General features: G+C 39.1%; 1 protein-coding gene across 6 annotated transcripts in view; it reads right to left on the reverse strand.

Moving 5' to 3' along the window:
* Positions 1–19,714, reverse strand: part of LINGO2 (leucine rich repeat and Ig domain containing 2) — a 1,524,944-nt gene that overhangs the window by 144,270 nt on the left and 1,360,960 nt on the right. Inside the window, exon 1 of one of the 6 annotated variants that reach the window (XM_060411030.1) lies at positions 7,000–7,285. The exons of the other annotated variants lie outside the window; for them this stretch is intronic. The gene's annotated coding sequence lies outside the window, so the exon portion shown is untranslated. Of the gene's footprint in view, positions 1–6,999; positions 7,286–19,714 lie in introns of those variants that run through there. 6 annotated transcript variants of the gene reach the window in all.

Consider the following 19,714-nt stretch of genomic DNA (forward strand, 5'->3'; position numbering starts at 1 on the left):
TCGGGAAAGGGATACGTCAATGCTGTATACTGTCACCCTGCTTATTTAACTTATATGCAGAATACATAGTGCAAAATGCTAGGCTGGATGAGGCACAGGCTGGAGTCAAGATTGCCGGGAGAAATATCAATAACCTCAGATACGCAGATGACACCACCCTTATGGCAGAAAGCGAAGAACTAAAGAGCTTCTTGATGAAAGTGAAAGAGGAGAGTGAAAAAGTTGGCTTAAAGCTCAACATTCAGAAAAAGAAGATTATGGCATCTGGTCCCATCACTTCATGGCAAATAGATAAGAAAACAGTGGAAACAGTGACAGACTTTTTTTTTTTTTGGCTCTATAATCACTGCAGATGGTGACTGCAGTCATGAAATTAAAAGACAATTGCTCCTTGGAAGAAAAACTATGACCAACCTAGACAGCAATATTAAAAAGCAGAGACATTAGTTGGCCAACAAAGGTCCATCTAGTCAAAGCTATGGTTTTTCCAGTAGTCATGTATGGATGTGAGAACTGAACTCTAAAGAAAGCTGAGCACTAAAGAATTGATGCTTTTGAACGGTGGTGTTGGAGAAGACTCTTGAGAATACCTTGGACTGCAAGGAGATCCAACCAGTCCATCCTAAAGGAAATCAGTCCTAATATTCATTGGAAGGACTGATTTTGAAGCTGAAACTCCAATATTTTGGCCACCTGATGTGAAGAACTGACTCATTTGAAAAGACCTTGATGCTGGGAAAGTTGAAGGCAGGAGAAGGGGATGACAGAGGATGAGATGGTTGGATGGCATCAGTGATGAGATGGACATGAGTTTGAGTAGGCTCTGGGAGTTGGTGATGGACAGGGAAGCCTGGTGTGCTGCAGTCTACGGGGTCGCAGAGAGTCGGACACGACTAAGAGACTGAACTGAACTGATAACGCCGGCCAGTTGCTAATACATATTAAAACAACTATCCAAGTACAGAAGGGATCTCTCTTTTTATGCATTTTATGAGTCACCATGCTGGAGAATCAAGAGTACAGAGATTTGAACAGCAGTTTTACTTACTAACTGGTCTTTCAGCCTGTTACCTCCTATGTTTTTAGTAAAAGTCAGATAGGGTCTTTTCTGTGTCTAGGTTACCCTTCTGTATGTGTGTGTGCTCACTCAGTCATGTCCAACTCTTTGTGACCCTATGGTCTGTTGCCCACCAGGGTCCTCTGTCCAAGGGATTTCCCAGGCAAGAACACTGGAGTGGGTTGCCATATTTCCTCCAGGGGATCTTCTGATCCAGGGATTGAACCCACATCTCCTACATTAGTTGGAGGGTTCTTACCCACAGAGCTACCTGGGAAGCCCCAGGCTATCCTTCTAGTTAACTCCTTATTCTTAAAATGAAAGTGAAGTGAAGTCGCTTAGTCATGTCTGACTCTTTGCGACCCCATGGACACCAGGCTCCTCCATCCATGGGATTTTCTAGGCAAGAGTACTGGAGTGGGTTGCCTTTTCCTTCTCCAGGGAACTTCCTGACCCAGGGATGGAACCCAGGTCTCCCGCATTGTAGACAGACGCTTAACCATCTCAGCCACCAGGGAAGTCTTCACCTTATTCTTAAAAAAAAAAAAAAAAAAGCACCACCAAAAAACTAGCTAAATCTTGCCATCTTCCCTAATGTCCTCTTTGTTCCTGTGTTGTTAAATCATAGCATAGATCACACTACACCATAACTCTCTTTTATTAATTTCCCCTGTTAAACTTTGAGCTACTTTCAAGCCAAAGTGTGATTTAGCCATTTTTATATCTCTACAGACAAAGCACACTGCCTGACATTTGTAAGTTCTCAATGAGCGGTGGTGCCAATCAGAAAGTCATCCCTCTTAGCTGCTTATGCTTGCCAGTGGATAACTCCAGCTGCTAGTTGATAGGAAAGGTTTAAATGGTCAAAATACTTGATGATATCATCATCAGTATGAATTCCTGTAGTCTTCAAGAAAGGACGCTCTCACTACTAGGGAGTGTAGCAGGAGAGGCATAATGAGATCAGTGCTATAATGTGTGCTAAAATCAAGAAAAAACCTTTAATCCCTATGGCTATATAACATTCTCATCACTCACATGTGACGCGATATTGCAAAAGGTATCCAAGTTATTTCTAGGCAAGAGAGGAAGTTCTATCATACACAGGTATAAAAATAGTTTTAATAGACCTAATTCATTCCTTGTTTTTCAACATACTGCAATTTTTCTAAGTTAAATTTCAATTTCTGTTACCCAGGCTTAAACTAAATAAATGTCACAAAGTAGACAAATGACTTTTATTTATTTATTTTTAATTTTTATTTTTACTTTATTTTACTTTACAATACTGTATTGGTTTTGCCATACATTGACATGAATCTGCCACGGTTGTACATGCGTTCCCAAACATGAACCCCCCTCCCACCTCCCACCCCATATCATCTCTCTGGATCATCCCCGTGCACCAGCCCCAAGCATCCTGTATCCCTTATCGAACATAGACTGGAGATTCGTTTCTTACATGATACTGTACATGTTTCAATGCCATTCTCCCTAATCATCCCACCGTCCCCCTCTCCCTCTGAGTCCAAAAGTCCATTCTATACATCTGTGTCTCTTTTGCTGTCTCGCATGCAGGGTTATCATTACCATCTTTCTAAATTCCATATATATGCATTAGTATGCTGTATTGGTGTTTTTCTTTCTGGCTTACTTCACTCTATAGAATCGGCTCCAGTTTCATCCACCTCGTTAGAACTGATTCAAATGTATTATTTTTAAAGGTTGAGTAATACTCCATTGTGTATATGTACCACAGCTTTCTTATCCATTCATCTGCTGATGGAAATCTAGGTTGTTTCCAGGTCCTGGCTATTACAAACAGTGCTGCGATGAACATTGGGGTACACATGTCTCTTTCAATTCTGGTTTCCTTGGTGTGTATGCCCAGCAGTGGGATTGCTGGGTCATAAGGCAGTTCTATTTGCAATTTTTTAAGGAATCTCCACACTATTCTCCATAGTGGCTATACTAGTTTGCATTCCCACCAACAGTGTAAGAGGGTTCCCTTTTCTCCACACCCTCTCCAGCATTTATTGCTTGTAGACTTTTGGATCAAAGCCGTTCTGACTGGTGTGAAATGGTACCTCATTGTGGTCTTGATTTGCATTTCTCTGATAATGAGTGATGTTGAGCATCTTTTCATGTGTTTGTTAGCCATCCGTATGTCTTCTTTGGAGAAATGTCTATTTAGTTCTTTGGCCCATTTTTTGATTGAGTCGTTTACTTTTCTGGAATTGAGCTGCATAAGTTGCTTGTATATTTTTGAGATTAGTTGTTTGTCAGTTGCTTCATTTGCTATTATTTTCTCCCATTCTGAAGGCTGTCTTTTCACCTTGCTTATAGTTTCCTTTGTTGTGCAGAAGCTTTTAATTTTAATTAGATCCCATTTGTTTATTTTTGCTTTTATTTCCAGAATTCTGGGAGGTGGGTCATAGAGGATCCTGCTGTGATTTATGTCGGAGGGTGTTTTGCCTATGTTCTCCTCTAGGAGTGGTATAGTTTCTGGTCTTATGTTTAGATCTTTAATCCATTTTGAGTTTATTTTTGTGTATGGTGTTAGAAAGTGTTCTAGTTTCATTCTTTTACAAGTGGTTGACCAGTTTTCCCAGCACCACTTGTTAAAGAGATTGTCTTTACTCCATTGTATATTCTTGCCTCCTTTGTCAAAAATAAGGTGTCTATAGGTGTGTGGATTTATCTCTGGGCTTTCTATTTTGTTCCATTGATCTATATTTCTGTCTTTGTGCGACAAATGACTTTTAAAAAATTCCTTGAAAGCAAACCACAGTTTGAAGATAAAGCAAAAATGCAAATTACATAAGCACAAATGAACTATAAGAAGAAAGAAAGTGAAAGTGAAGTCGCTCAGCCCTGTCTGACTCTTTGCAGATCCCATGGACTATAGCCTACCAGGCTTCTCCGTTCATGGGATTTTCCAGGCAAGAGTACTGGAGTGGGTTGCCATTTCCTTCTCCAGGGGATCTTCCCAACTCAGGGATTGAATTTGGGTCTCCCGCACTGCACGCAGATGCTTTACCTTCTGAGCCACTAGAATTGACTTTCCTCCAATTTCTAGTATAAACTTTAGGCCGATTTAAAAGCTAAACACAATAACAATCTAATTAGGGGGAAAAAAATCTCATAAAATCCCCAGTTGAATGATCAAGAAATTTTAAAACATGAACTTAATTCTTATAATATATTAGCTGAGATTAGTAGATGATGGGATAAAGACATTGCAATTGCTAAGACATTGGTAATATAGCTTACCCAAAAAATCTAGTCTACTATTTAACACATTATTTTCTAGGTATGTAGTAATTGTATATATACACTAGTCATTAAATACTAAAATAAAGCATATTATTTATGAGATGTATTATTAATATATATATTTCTTAAGTGCTAGGGAAAAATGGGATGGTGTGAGATAGGGATTTTGTCTCATTGTGAGTAATCTTTAGGCCAATGCTTTGTCTAGTCTTCTCAGAGGCACAGGCTTGATGAGTCCACATATTTAAGGGCAGAAACACACAAAAAATAAGTCAAGACTGAAAAAGAAGTGGGAGATGGTGCAACTTCAGACTGAGATCTGAAGCTAATACACTTTATCCAATTTTCATGGAAAGCATCCTCCTCAGCATTGATCTGTGCTGCCCACAAGACTGGGGACTATCTTCTGATTGCTTCTTTTTTTCCTACTAGAACACTTATCTAGTCAGTTCTAGCACTGTATTTCCTAAGATATGTATGAAAGTATAATATAATAGAAATATATTATAATATATATATATCTATAATATAATAGAAATTATATTATACTTTCATACATATCTTAGGAAATACAGTGCTAGAACTGACTAGATATTGATGACTGTTTGGCCCTAATGTGGAAAATACAGATTCCTCAGTTAAGTGTTTGCTTGGGGCTGGTTCATGGGGATGACCCAGAAAGATGTTATGGGGAGGGAGGTGGGAGGGGGGTTCATGTTTGGGAATGCATGTAAGAATTAAAGATTTTAAAATTTAAAAAATAAAAAATTAAAATGGTAAAAAAAAAAAAAAAAAAGAAAGTATAATATAATTTCTAAATGTACCTCTTTAGAATAACAGCTGCTGCTGCTGCTAAGTCGCTTCAATCGTGTCCGACTCTGTGCAACCCCATAGATGGCAGCCCACCAGGCTCCCCCATCCCTGGGATTCTCTAGGCAAGAATATTGGAGTAGGTTGCCATTTCCTTCTCCAATGCATGAAAGTGAAAAGTGAAAGTGAAGTTGCTCAGTTGTGTCCGAGTTTTTGCGACTCCATGGACTGCAGCCTAGCTACCAAGATATAATTCACATTTAAAACAAACAACGTACATAAAATGTACAATTCAATGGTTTTCAGTATATCCATAGAGCTGTGTAACTGTGATCATACTTTCAACAATTCTCCGAAAAGGCTTGTTCTCATTAGCAGTCATTCCTCTTCACTTTGCCCACCCACAGCCCTAGGCAAACATGAATCTACTTCCTGTCTCTGTGAGTTCAGCTCAGTTCAGTCGCTCAGTCACGTCCGACTCTTTGTGACCCCATGAACCACAGCACTCCAGGCCTCCCTGTCCATCACCAACTCCCGGAGTCCACCCAAACCCATGTCCATTGTGTCGGTGATGCCATCCAACCATCTCATCCTATGTCGTCCCCTTCTCCTCCTGGCCCCAATCTTTCCCAGCACCAGGGTCTTTCCAAATGAGTCAGCTCTCCGCATCAGGTGGCCAAAGTATTGCAATTTCTCTGTCTCTGTAGATTTGCCTATTTTGGACATGGCATATACCTAATGCATTTTTAGTACTAGGTTTACTCCTTATTCTGCAAAATTCTACCTAAGTTCAGAAGGATGTAACTTTGCTCTGGCATTCTCTTTCCCTGACAGAAAGAAAGCACAGACCTACGACAGGAAACCCTCAGTATCCAGCTAGGTTCTGGAACAATCCAAAGCTGAAGAATATAGCTAGTAACAGTTCATAATTGTTTGTGTGTATGGAAATGGAGGAATGTAATAAAATATCAGTTTTTGTTTTCAAATAAAATATTTAATAAAATATCAAATATTAATAAAATATCCTATTTGTGTCTTTAAGCCTTATACATGATTATAAACAATATCTTTGGAACATTTTTCTGGAATATTTTTTAAAAATTGTATCCAGCTAGTTTTTCACATAATATTATATGCCAGGCACTATGCTTCATTTTTAAAACAATCCAGAAAGTAGGTCAGTACTATTATTCCCATTTTAAAGATAAGAAAATTGAGACTCACAGAAGTAAAGTGAGCTGCCCCAAGTTACACAGCTTGTTCATGGAAGAAATAAGAACTGAATTCAGGTCGTTACTCTCCATCATGTGTACTTCCCATCATGTTACATTTTCTACCCTCAGACAACCAGTCCTTTTGATAAAAAGAATTTGTGCAAGAACTAAGTCGATAAAAGCAATTTATACTTCTCCAAGAGTTTTTTTTAAAGTTACCTATGATTACAGTTCAGACAATTCTATATGCAACAGAAATGCTTCACTGTAATTGATAATATGGGATTGAGGCTATAGCATCTAGTTAAAAAAAAATCCCTTTTCTTGGTTTGCTGGTTCCCCCAGTGGCCCCAAATACAGAAGAGCTTAGACATCTGAGCTCTAGTATCTACCATTCTCCTCATTCACACCTCAATACACAATTCTCTCTCCCGGTTATTAAATCCCAGTGAAGCTTGCTGCAAAATAAACAAAAAAAAAAAAGAGAAAATAATGTGTAGTCATTTTACACAGCCTGGAGCTAGAAATTCAGCACGGGGAGAAGAAAGAAACGAGGGGAAAAGAACTGGCAGATTACAAGGTCAGCCCCCATTAGCAGCCACAGAGACATAACAGTATCAGAGAAACGTCTGATCACCTTACCAATCATTGTGGGCTCTTGCTGTGTTAATACAGTGTGTTCCAAGTAGACTGCTGCTCTTCTAGCTTCTAAGTGCCTTTGGCTTAAAGATACTGACATTTCCAGGAGGTGTACACATTTAACCTGGGGCAGGAATCATCTTCTGCAGTAAACAGCGCTGCCCCTATGCAGATGGGGTTTCCAGAGCCCACTAATACAAGTCCTCTGTGAGCGGAGACTGGCCAAGGCAGGCAAGACTGCGTGGATGGATCAGCCGGGCTTGTCTTGGTCCAGTAACCTGATAAACTTAAACTGTGCAAGACACCGCTGGTGCTGAGAAACCCAGTTGTTCATAGTAACAGGAGGTTCTCCAATAAGGTTGGTGAGAAATTCAAGGGTCCTGTCTGCTGGTAATATCCGGGGCACTACCTCATCCTCTTAATTAACCCCCAGAGAGCTAGCCAAGAAACTGCTCTGATTACAAAATAATGGGTCCATCAGGCACAATTAGTACCCAAGTGAAACATGGCAGTTTGCGTGTGAAAACGATTGAAGTAAACAATCCCAGGCCCTGAAAGGGGCTCGCTTCCTAATTAACCCTTAGAGGGCTCATCTGTTTGCCGAACAAAACTCAGCCCCAAGCCTTTGCCAACTGGCGTGATGGATAAATGGTTTTTGCATCAGATCTTGCTAGGCAAGGCACTGGCAAGTGGAAATGACTAACCCCTAAAGACTTACACCATAGAACACTTGGAAAACACACAGGGTACAATGAGTTTATTAAAGAGAGGAAGTATCATGGAGAATGAGTCCTAGAAAGAGTCTTGGAAAAATCAAAATTCTTAGAACAGCCTCCCTGCCCTTGTTATTTGAGGACAAGACATGTTTTCTTCTCTCTGACAGCTCCATAGAAATTAGTATAAGATCCTCCACACAGGATGTATAAAGCCTAACTCGTGGGTGTAGTTTGTTTTAGAGCGAGATTGGAAGTGATAAAACTGTTGACTTTTTTTTGACTCTACATTAAAAAAATTAACCAACCACTGTCTCAAGATCAGTCTTAATAAGCATATTTTTATTCTATATTCTGATGAGACTTTTATTTTTTTTCATTGCTTTATTGCAAGTCCCTAGAGCAATGCTCGATTTTAAAGCGAGTGTTTAAAAAAAATGCTAGTTGTATAAATGTGTGAATGACCTAAAAAGAGGCTACTGTGAATAAGAGGGTGGAAGAGTGGGGGAGCAATTATCCAAAGCACATATTTAAGCGGTGCCTGGTTAAAAAAAAAAGGGCAAATCGTTACACACACTCTATTGTGTTGGGTTTATCATCTTTAATTGTGTGTGTGTATATATAGATCTATATATCTTTTAACTTTTTAAAGTATAACTTTTCAAAGTATTAACTTTTCAAAGTATACAATTTCTAAACATCTAAGAGAGTCAGATTCAGGATATTGGTTACTGAAATAAGCAAACCTCCTCTGTTAGTCCTCAGATTTTACGTCTTCCTGGGATAGGGGAGAGCATGTGCTAGATTCAACATGAAAAGTGAAAGTGAAAGTGAAGTCGCTCAGTTGTGTCCGACTCTTTGCAACCCCATGGACTGTAGCCTACCAGGCTCCTTCATCCATGGGATTTTCCAGGCAAGAGTACTGGAGTGGGTTGCCATTTCCTTCTCCAGGGGATCTTCCCCACCGAGGGATTGAAACCGGGTCTCCCTCATTGTAGGCAGACGCTTTACTGTCTGAGCCACCAGGGAAGTCCAGATTCAACATAGTATGATGGTAAAAGGTAGCGCCTTTGGAGCCATAGGCCCTGATTTTGAAAATTGACTTTGCCAAAATTTTGCTATGTAGATTTTAAAATTATTTAAGCTTCCTAAAGTTTAGTTTCCTCATCTATAATAAAAAGGGGCTAACGCCATCTACTTTTATCCATGGACAGAGGAGCCTGGAGAGCTACCGTCCATGGGGTTGCAGGAGGATCAGACATGACTGAGCGACTAACACTTTTCAAAGGGATCGATAATTGTTAATGATGATAATAATAAAAAAGTTTTGATTCTGATGAGAAAGAAAATTATGGCAGTACCTTATAAATGACACACAGAAACATCCATAGATATAAGAAAGAACTTTGATGGAGTGTTATATATGCACACACATATGCAGATAATATTCTCAACATAAATCTAGACAACAAACCAACAATAAAATCAAAGAGGTTCCCTTATGGCTCCTGCTATGTCCAAAACAGAAAATCAGAGGGATGTGGCTTGTACAAAGGTACTACAGTCTGATTCGTACAAAGGCCCTGTAAATCTTCAGTGGGGCAGAATCAGCACCCTGTTCCCTTTTTTATTTTATCTTTAAGCAAAGAAACCTACTGACTTGGGGATACCGAAGAGAGTCTGGATTTTTCCCCAAGATTTTGATTGTTAGATCAGCTGGCTTGTATCATAGTCTCTCTGAATTTTTGTGGTCAGTAGCAGAGAATGAAGCTTGGGAATTATCAGTGGTTGCTTATGTTTCACTGGGTCAAAGGAGTACTGAGATCCTGGTTTGCATTTGTGTGTGTGGCATGACAATTTAAGGGGCTTCCCTGATGGCTCTGCGTTAAAGAATCCACATGCCAAGGCAGGAGACGCAGGTTTGATCCCTGGTTCAGGAATATCCCCTGGAGGAGGATATGGCAACACACTCCAGTATTCTTGCCATGCCTAATTCCATGGACAGAGAAGCCTGGCATGGCAGGCACCAAGAGTCAGACATGACTGAGCGACTAATCACCCGTGCATGACTAAATCTGTGTTCAGGAGTGGCACCGTGGCAATCCCAATAAGAGATCATGAGCACATGCTTAGAGGAACAGCTTGTCAGCCAAGCTCCGTGTGGTCCTGAAATTGTATCATGACTTCAGCCCCTTTGGGGCTTCCTAGGCGGAAACCTTAGCTAGGAGAATAGGAATACTCCTGAGGATAGAGCCAGGTCTCTTTCCACATGAGTTTCAAAATCCTCGGCTTAGTCTTTCTTTATTAAACTGCCATTGAATGATAAGATTTAGAGGGAAGAAATGTATTTCTCTCCAGAATAAAATTATCTTCTGTTCTTCCTTCAAGGCTGACTTAACAAGATCTTTAAAAAATAGAATGGGTCTTAAAGAAACCCATCTGGCTTCTGAATGCCAAATTTGCTCTAAATTCCTGGGAGTCAGGCTACGCTGTCAATATAATCTGAGCCATAATGTGTTATTCATGTTTCTCTGAGGTCATCAATGTCTTTGCTTGCTATTCTTACCATTCTTCAGGATAATGGTGCTTAGTGAAGCAATTTCTTTTTAACTCCTATCATATGCCTAGTTACAGGCTATATTCAAAAGGCTATTGTAAAGTTCTACACCTCGTTATCATCCTTCCTCCAGAAGTTTAAATACAACTTAGACCTCTTCACCCATCTTGTCTCTTGTTTAATAACTAATATCTGCAGATATGGACTATGACCTCAGTCATCTTATTTTATGCCAGCACTCAGTTTTAAAATATTCAGATCATACACTTAAAAAAAATATTTACGAGCATAAAATATTTTCACAGTACCAGACCATTTAAAAATCTTTGTGAAAAATTAAATATCAGCAACTGCCAATTGGCTATCTAAGGATGCACTGTTAAATTGCACCATGAAAAAATAAGTTACTGGTAAGAGTACTGCACATTTACCAAAACTTAAAGGTACTAGAAAATTACACAAAAATCTCAGGTGTTACTTTTACTGGATTGAATGTGATACTAAGGAGAATTAGGTCTCACTTACAAAAAAAAGTATTTGAAAACAAGAGTGCTCAGATTTTTGTCCTTTCTTGGAAAAAGTTGCAAATTTGGAGTTACTGAATGGGTGTTGGGAATCCAGTCGTACCGTCAACAAGCCAGTGACCCTGGAAATTTCACTTTGCCTTAATGGGCCACTTTCTTCCTACAAAACATGGCTCACAGGGTTGTTGTGTGATCCAAACCTTAACACTCTCAGTAAATTCCAGGATGCTAAGAATTCCTAGATTATAAGCAAATCTTGGATAAAAAGTTTAATTCTGAGAAGCAAAGGATATGGCACAAACCATGAGTCTTTAATGACATGATACTGTTGCTAGCATCTCTCATTTTATGGGCAATCGATAGTTTAAAAGTCATTTATTAATGCACAAACTTCTTTGATCATTTCAACAATGCTAGTAAGTAGATATGCTGGGCTTTCAAATCTCCATTTTACACACAACAGAGGATCAGCGAGTTAAGGTGACACCTACTGAGACCTCTCTTAACACATGGATTAATTCTCTCTCTTATGTCCTAAACTTAGGAGTGAGGCTGGTCTCAGGAAAGATACTCAGCAAAGTTACAGCACAGCACTTTTAGGCATCAGGTAATTCTCTGGACTAACTGAAGACTTTGTCTCCTCCTTTACTTACCTCTTGATTGAATCGCCAAATTGTTCAAACTTTATAGAATCCTGTTTTTCCTTATCATTCATTCATTCATTCACACATGCATGTCAGGCTGCCGTGACAAAATACTTTAGACTGGATGGCTTAAAGAAAAGAAATGTATCGCAGTTTTGGAGGCTGAGAAGTTGAAGATTGAAATGCTAGATTCAATCTCAGCCCTTTTTCTTGGCTTGCAGGTGGCTGCCATCTTGCTGGGTGTTCACATCTTTGTGGCACAGGAGCATGAGCTGAGGTGGTGGTGCTCTTCTTACAAGGAACTAATCACATCTCATGACCTCATCTAAGCCTAATTATCTCCCAAAGACCCCATCTCCAAATACCATCACACTGGGGGTTAGGGCTTTAACATATGAATTTTGTAGGGACACAAACCTTTAGTCCATTACAGTGCCCGTGTTCATTCATTCGCTCATTCATTACAAGGTTAGTCATAGCAACTCTTACTCATTCAGTGGTGAGCACAAAATGCTATTTTCCATATACACCATAATATTGATCTTCAAAAGCATTTCAATAATATATTAAACAAAAATTGTATTTCTATCTTCCATATTAGGAAGCCAAGTCTCAGAGAGAGAAAGTTAACTTTCCAGCTTGGTTTTAAATCCAATTCTAATTGGATTTAATTCTAATTGGTAAATCTAATTCTCCACATATAACATAGCAAGGTAGTGTGAAAGATACAAAAGCATTCATTCAGACAAAATATTTATAGAAAATCTGCCATTTTCCCACTACCGTTCCTGGGGATACCCAGTGAATAAAACACGCAGAATCACACTGTCCTTTTAAGCTTATATCTAGAACTTTCACCCCCAGAATAATGCAGTTTGAAAGTACATGTGCACAAAAACCTACAATATAGGGAAGCAGGAGGTCAAGAGCCATGTGAGCAGTGAAGGTGGGAAAATGCTACAGAATTTCAAAGTTCTCAAGACCAGTTTCCTGTAGGAAAATCTCAGAAAATTTCTCCACAGAATGGGAAGCTGATGAAGTGAAGTTTGGAGGACAAGTGGATAAAGACACAAGTGAGCAGGAAAAAGAGACTAGAGGGTCCGCTAGACTATCAATTCCCTGAGGAAAGGGGTTTTGTCCCTTATATTAAGGGTCTAGGACAGTTCCTGGCATTTAGAAAGTGCTCAGTAATTGATTAACTTGGTAAAGGAGAGCTGCAAGCATAGAATATGAGTGGCACCCTGAAGGAGGGAAGATAGAGCTCAAGGTGTGTCTATAGGAGCTTCCATGGAAAGAAAAGATTGGCTGCCTTTAACCTACAGATCACAGAGAATATATACTTACTCACTTCACTTGAAAACAATATAATGTGGGAATTTGTATCTCTACTTGACAGGTAAATATTAAGGCTCAAAGATGCTGTATACCTCACCCAAAATCAACGAATAAATGAATGATGAAAAATTAATATATATATTACATATCCACAGCCATCTGATTCTAAAGCTTCAGTTCCTACTCTTTACTCAGGGAAGAAATATAAATGTAGATATAAATATAGATAGAAAAATATATTTAGGAGTTGTTATCCCAGAGGGAAAACTAAAAGAGAGTTAAAGAGTTAAAGAGTTAAAGACCATGTCATAAAATGACTATATAATTTGCCAACAAAGGTCCATATAGTCAAAGCTATGGTTTTTCCAGTAGTCATGTATAAATGTAACAGTTGGACCATAAAGAAGGTTGAGCACCAAAGACTTGATGCTTTTGTGGTGCTGGAGAAGATTCTTGAGAGTACCTTGGACAGCAAGGGGAATCAAACCAGTCAACCCTGAAGGAAATCAACCCTGAATATTCATTGGAAGGAATGATACTGTAGCTCCAATACTTTGGCCACCTGATGTGAAGAGCTGACTCACTGGAAAAGATCTTGATGCAGGGAAAGATTCAAGGCAAAGGGGGTGGCAGAGGATGAGATGATTAGACAGCATCACTGACTCAATGGACATGAATTTGAGCATACTCTGGGAGATAGTGGAGGACAGAGGGGCCCGGCATGCCACAGTTCAAGGTCATGCAAAGAGTCAGACATGACTTAGTGACTGAACAACAACATACGACTTTGAATCATTCTGCTCTCGAAGTCTTTGCATCCTGTCACAGGCCACATAAACCCTCATAAAATGTGCACATAACAGTCACGATAAAGCACAGATTTTGTTGGAACAAGAAATGCCCATCCTGGACTTCCCTGGTGGTCCAGTGGCTAAGAATCTGCCTGCCAGTACAGGGGACATAGATTACATCCCTGGTCCAGGAAGATTCCACAAGCCATGGGACCATGCAACTATTGAGCCCACATTCTGCAGCTACTGAAGCCTACGTGTTCTAGAGCCCATGCTCCACAACCAGGGAAACCACCACAATGAGAAGCCCACACATTGCAACTAGAGAGTAGCCTTCGCTCACCACTGCTTTAGAGAACCCGTGCCCAGCTGTGAAGACCCAGTGCAGCCAATAAATAATAAAAGGTAAAAAAGAAATGCCCACCTTATCTTCAGTACCCTCCCACACACAAGTGCTTACTTACAAATATCCTCTCTTCCCTCCACCAGCACAAAGCATGATTTATTTAAGTGAGTAATAAAGATTGCCAGATTCTTCGACTTTCCTGCTCTTGTGGTTTCTTGGAGGGTGACTAGTTTATTATTTGTATATTAACACCTGTGGTTGATGTCTTGCACACACTGTGGACAGAGTCTGGACACTGTACCTTTTCTTCTGCATTCTGAGAACCATCTTCCCTAAGAAAACACAGCTGTAGGCACACCTCCCAACCTTTCTCTTTGGAGCGATTCCAAAGAGATGGTCATGCAGGAGAATATTAAGCAGAGATTATACCTCTTGGCCTAAGAACATTTCCATTCTCTGAGTTTCAGCAGGTAAATAAAAAATTTCAAAATCTCAACCACATAGCTTTATGTAGTGACTGCTTGGTAAAGAAATGAATCCTGACAACACAAAGTAGTACTTCACTAGGCTATACCATCAGGCTAAAAGGTGTAGTACAATTTCTTTGCACGGGAGAATCATATATGCCTTCCCAGCAGGGCTTCAAAATATTCCACTTTCTGATTTGAGCTTTTAAACAATAACCACTTGGTAAATGAAGCAGAAACTCTCCCTCTAGATTGTTTGTTGCTGTTGTTGGGTTTTAATTGCTAGGAAGTGAGGCAGGAACAGAGTCAATATTTTTTTTTGTTGTTCATTTCATCTGTAACTTCACCAGTACAGACACCCTGGAGAGTTTTGCTCAGATATTGCTGCTGAGGGGCCAGGAGCTGCTCTGTTGTTTAAATATTCGAGGCTGGTTCACTTAAAGATCAGAAAGGGCAGGGATTGAGACCTACCAGGACTCACAGACCTCTGACAACACAAGATGCCATCTGGGATTTCCTGTCTGTCTCCGGTCTATATTTGGTGGTTCAGACCAGTCCCCACTCTCCAGGGACCACAGGCTGGTGTGGAATTTACTTAACCTCCCTTGGTCTTTGATTGGACTTCTTAGCTCATGTCTACATCCTGATTCATGGTATCTTCCTTACACACCCTGGGCCTGAGCTTATTGGATCTGGATCTCAGCAGATCCCAGTTCTAATTCTCCTTCGGACCAGCCACTCGGCTTCTCAGTGGTTCTACCAGTATTTGAAGGAGTGGGACGCACATGAAGTTAAACTCCTTAAAATCAACGGCCATCTGTTAAGTTAGTTAGCTGCATGCATGCTCAGTCGTGTCCTACTCCGTGACCCCGTAGACTATAGCCTGACAGGCTCCTCTGTCCGTGGGATTTCCCAGGCAAGAATACCAGAATGGGTTGCCATTTCCTCTTGCAGGGATCTTCGTGACCCAGGGATAGAACCTGTGTCTCTTGCATCTCCTAATTTGGCGGGCAGATTCTTTACCACAGGCTTCCCTGGTGGCTCAGCTAGTAAAGAATCTGCCTGCAATGTGGGAGACCTGGGTTTGATCCCTGGGTTGGGAAGATGCCCTGGAGAAGGGAACAGCTACTCACTCCAGTATTCTGGCCTGGAGAATTCCATGGACTGTATAGTGCCTGGGGTCGCAAAGAGTCAGACACCACTGAGTGACTTTCACTTTCACTTCCTTACCACTGGCACCATCTGGGAAGCTGGGCCACCTCAAAGAAATGCCTTAATCTCTCCCAGTCTGTTTGTCTATTTAATGAGAACGGGAATAACTGGCCTGCCCCAGCCATGTTGCAGGGATTCTATAAATTGATATATGTGAAAGAGCTTCATAAAATATGAAGTGCCTTTTCTACAGTTAAAATATAACAACAAAAATATTTTCCGGTTTGTTATCTGCTGCCCTCTCCTGGTTCCCAGGTTCCATCACTAAGATTTAACGGGGGCAGGGGTGGGGGTGGGGATTAACCCTTTATGTTTTGATAGCATCAGTGAATAGACCAGTGAATAGCATCAGTGACAGGAGAAAGGTGGTTTTTTTTTGTTTGTTTTGTTTTTGTTTTTAGTACACCCTGTTTATATATATATATATAGTATGTTACACTCATTGGTTACAGTTTTCCTAAACTCTATTCACATTTAGAGTGCATCTCTTCTGAGTTATTGAATATTTTCAACTCAGATTTCTTTATCTGTTTTTCAAATCAGTCTCATTTTCTGTGCTATCAAGATCATTTTTTGATGGAGATTTTTCATAAAAGCTTTACCACTTTCCCCAAGATTTTCTTCTAAAATATCAGCATATCTAGTTTTATTATTTCTGAAGCTAGGCTTTCTTCATTTTATCAGATTTGTTTCAACAGAAGAAAGGACAAGAAGGACTCATTCTTTCCTTAAATGATTTACTAACAGAAACAAAGGAGTTCTATTGTGTATCACATCACCAGGATAACAAAGTTTATAATCAGGCAACGACAAGGGCATCACAAGTGCTGCCTAGCTGACAATAGTTGAAAAGGGTGTCATCTATTACAAGTTCTACCTTGATTTTAGAGAAAACAAAATGTGAAAATTGATGGATGTCTCCTCTTTTTGATCCTTTATTATCCATGATCCTTGCAGTGGTGGTGTAAAACCACCCAACTGGTTTCGCAATGACTTCAGGATATGAAGAGATTTTAGCATGCCCAGGATTCACTAGCATGTCATGCCAGAATCCTCTACTCCACTGACTTTATTTGGTCATCTACCATATGTCAGATAATTCACAACTATGCCCTGCAGTTATGCCCTTGGAAGGCATAGTTTTTGCCTTTCAGAAACCACAGCTTGTAATGAGTGCTCCTAACCCAATGGAGAGGGCTTTCAATTTATAGACCAGACTGGTACATAGAAACTTACTGCAGGACTACTTCTAGAGTAGTCTGTTGATCCAAGCTTCTCAATTTAGAGATGAAGAAACTGAGAAAACAGTACCTTACCAAGGTCAGCCACATTCACTAAACAATGAATGGGCTTCCCAGGAGGGGCTAGTGGTAAAGAATCCAACTGTCAGTGTAGGAGACATAAGACGCAGGTTTGATCCCTGGGTCAGGAAGATCCCCTGCAAAAGGACCTGGCAACCCTCTCCAGGATCCTTGCCTGGGGAATCCTATGGACAGAGGAGCCTGGTGGGCTAAAGTACATAGGGGTGCAGAGTCAGACACAACTGAAGCAACTTAGCAAAAATAGTGATAACTGTATGTACTATATGTTGGAGTGTTTTTTTGGTCCTGGAACAATTTAGGAATCCATATTAGTGAAAAAGATGAAAACCACTGATTTTAAGAAATTTAACTAAAAGAAGACTTGTAATGAATTCATTTCATTTGGTGGCTTTATTTTATTTATGGATAAATGATAGGGTACAGTATGAGTTATTTAACCTTTTGAAAAATTCTTCTAAATTATGTAATTTTATTTTTTAATTACAGAAAAATTTATACTTAAGAAAATATATTATGTATAAAAGCCATGAAAATTGCTAGAAGAACATCCACATTAAGAAACAGGATATTTCATTTATCCTTGAAGCCTCTTAAGGGGCTGTTCTCTCTTCCCCTAATAAGTCATCAGCATTCAGAACTTTTATCATTCCCTGGACATTTCTTCATAGCTGTTATACATATGTATGTATCCTGAAATACTGTTTAATTTTACATATTTTTAAATGCTATATGAGGGGTATTGAAGCATATGTATTATTCTCACAACAATGTTTTCTCTGTTCAACATTGTGTTGATGAGATTCACGCTGATAAAATGAGCTGTTTCATTCATTTCACTGCTGTTTAGTTAACACTGAACCAAATTTTTTCTATTCATTCTATTGATGGACATTTGTTGGTTCCAGGTCTTAGTATTATAATCAATGCTGTACATTTATTCTGTTGTACACATGTAGAACTCTTTCTAGCTTAAATATATAGGAAAATAATTTCTGGGTCACTGAATGCCCACATTAGCAACCTTACTGGATAATTTATAGATATATCAGAAACATATGAAAAATCTCCTTTTTCCATTGTTCATCAAGACCTGTTATCCTCCTTTAAAACATTTTTCAATTTGATGTGTCTAACAGTAGCTCATTGTAGTATTAATCTGCATTTTCTTGGTTAAAAATGAGACAATATCCTTTAATGTATTTATTGGAATGTTCTATTTTCTCTTCCGTGAAATACTTGTTTGTTCTTTTGCCTTTAAGTGTTTTTAAGTAGTTTGTCTTTTTCTTATTAATTTGAAAAAGCTCTTTATGTATCATAGATGTTAATTCCTTTCTGGTTTTACATATTATAAATATCATCTATCATTCTGTGGCTACTCATTTTTTATATATCTTTTGATAAGTAGTTTACAATTCTAAGATAGTCAAATATATTTTCTTTTATGATTTCTGAGTTCTGCATCATGTGTTAGTTTGAGGGAAATACCTAGGGGTTTCTTTTTCCCATAGAAATTAACAACTGCTCCAGTAATAATGCCTGAATAATTTTTTGCCTAGTGGTCTGCAATATTATGTCTCTCATATTATTCTATGGCCTGTTTGCATACTCATTCACCTGTGTGTCATGTCCTAAATAATATTGTTTCTAATCAAGTTTTGATATTTAGTTGTAGTATTTAATACTACAACTAATCCTGCATTTTCTTCATGAATTAACTTTCACTGATCCTTTGTTCTTCTATACAATTCTTCCTTTACAATTATATTAGGATTTACTTGGAAATGAATTCAATTAATCAGGTTTTTTTTTATTCCAGTTTGTCCTTCTAATGGTTTGAAATTTTATTCATTAATTTCACTCTGTTAATTGACCCTATGAAAGTGTGAATATGAATAAAGTGGAAGTGTTAATCTCTCAGTCATGTCTGACTCTTTGCGACCCCATGGACTGTAGCCCACCAGGCTCTTTTGTCCGTGGAATTCTCCAGGCAAGAATAGTGGAGTGGGTAGCCATTCCCTTCTTTAGGGGATCTTCCCTACCCAGGGATAGAACCTGGGCCTCCCACATTACAGGCAGATTCTTTACTGTCTGAGCCACCAGGGAAGCCTGAGAATATTTTAAAGTCTAATATTAATCAGTGTCTTTATCTTCCTGTCAAATAATAAAAAGATCTTAGAATACTTTAAATTCCTAACCCTCTCTTGGATTACATTAAATTGTTTCTCAACAGTTTACCTTAAACTTTCTTTAAAATTGCAGCACTATTTACAATAGCTAGACGATGGAAGCAACCTAGGTGTCCATCGACAGATGAATGGATAAAAAAGTTGTGGTACATGTACATAATGGAATATATTACTCAGCCATAAAAAGGAATGCATTTGAGTCAGTTCTGATAAGGTGGATGAACCTACAACCTATTATACAGAGGGAAGTGAGTCAGAAAGAGAAAGAGAAATATCGTATTCTAATGCACATATATGGAATCTAGAAAAATGGTAGTGGAAAATTTATTTACAGGGCAGCAATGGAGAAACAGACATAGAGAACAGACTTATCGACATGGGGAGAGGAGAGGAGAGGGTGAGACGTATGGAAAGAGTAACATGGAAACTTACAGTACCATATGTAAAATAGATAGCCAATGGGAATTTGCTGTATGGCTCAGGTAACTCAAACAGGGGCTCTGCATCAACCTAGAGGGAAGGGATAGGGAGAGAGATGGGAGGGAGGTTCAAAAGGGAGGGGATATATACATATATATATATTCCTATATATACCGTTGATTCATGGTATATGTATATATA

This window comes from Ovis aries, chromosome 2 (genome assembly GCF_016772045.2).
Source record: "Ovis aries strain OAR_USU_Benz2616 breed Rambouillet chromosome 2, ARS-UI_Ramb_v3.0, whole genome shotgun sequence".
Lineage (NCBI taxonomy): Eukaryota > Metazoa > Chordata > Mammalia > Artiodactyla > Bovidae > Ovis > Ovis aries.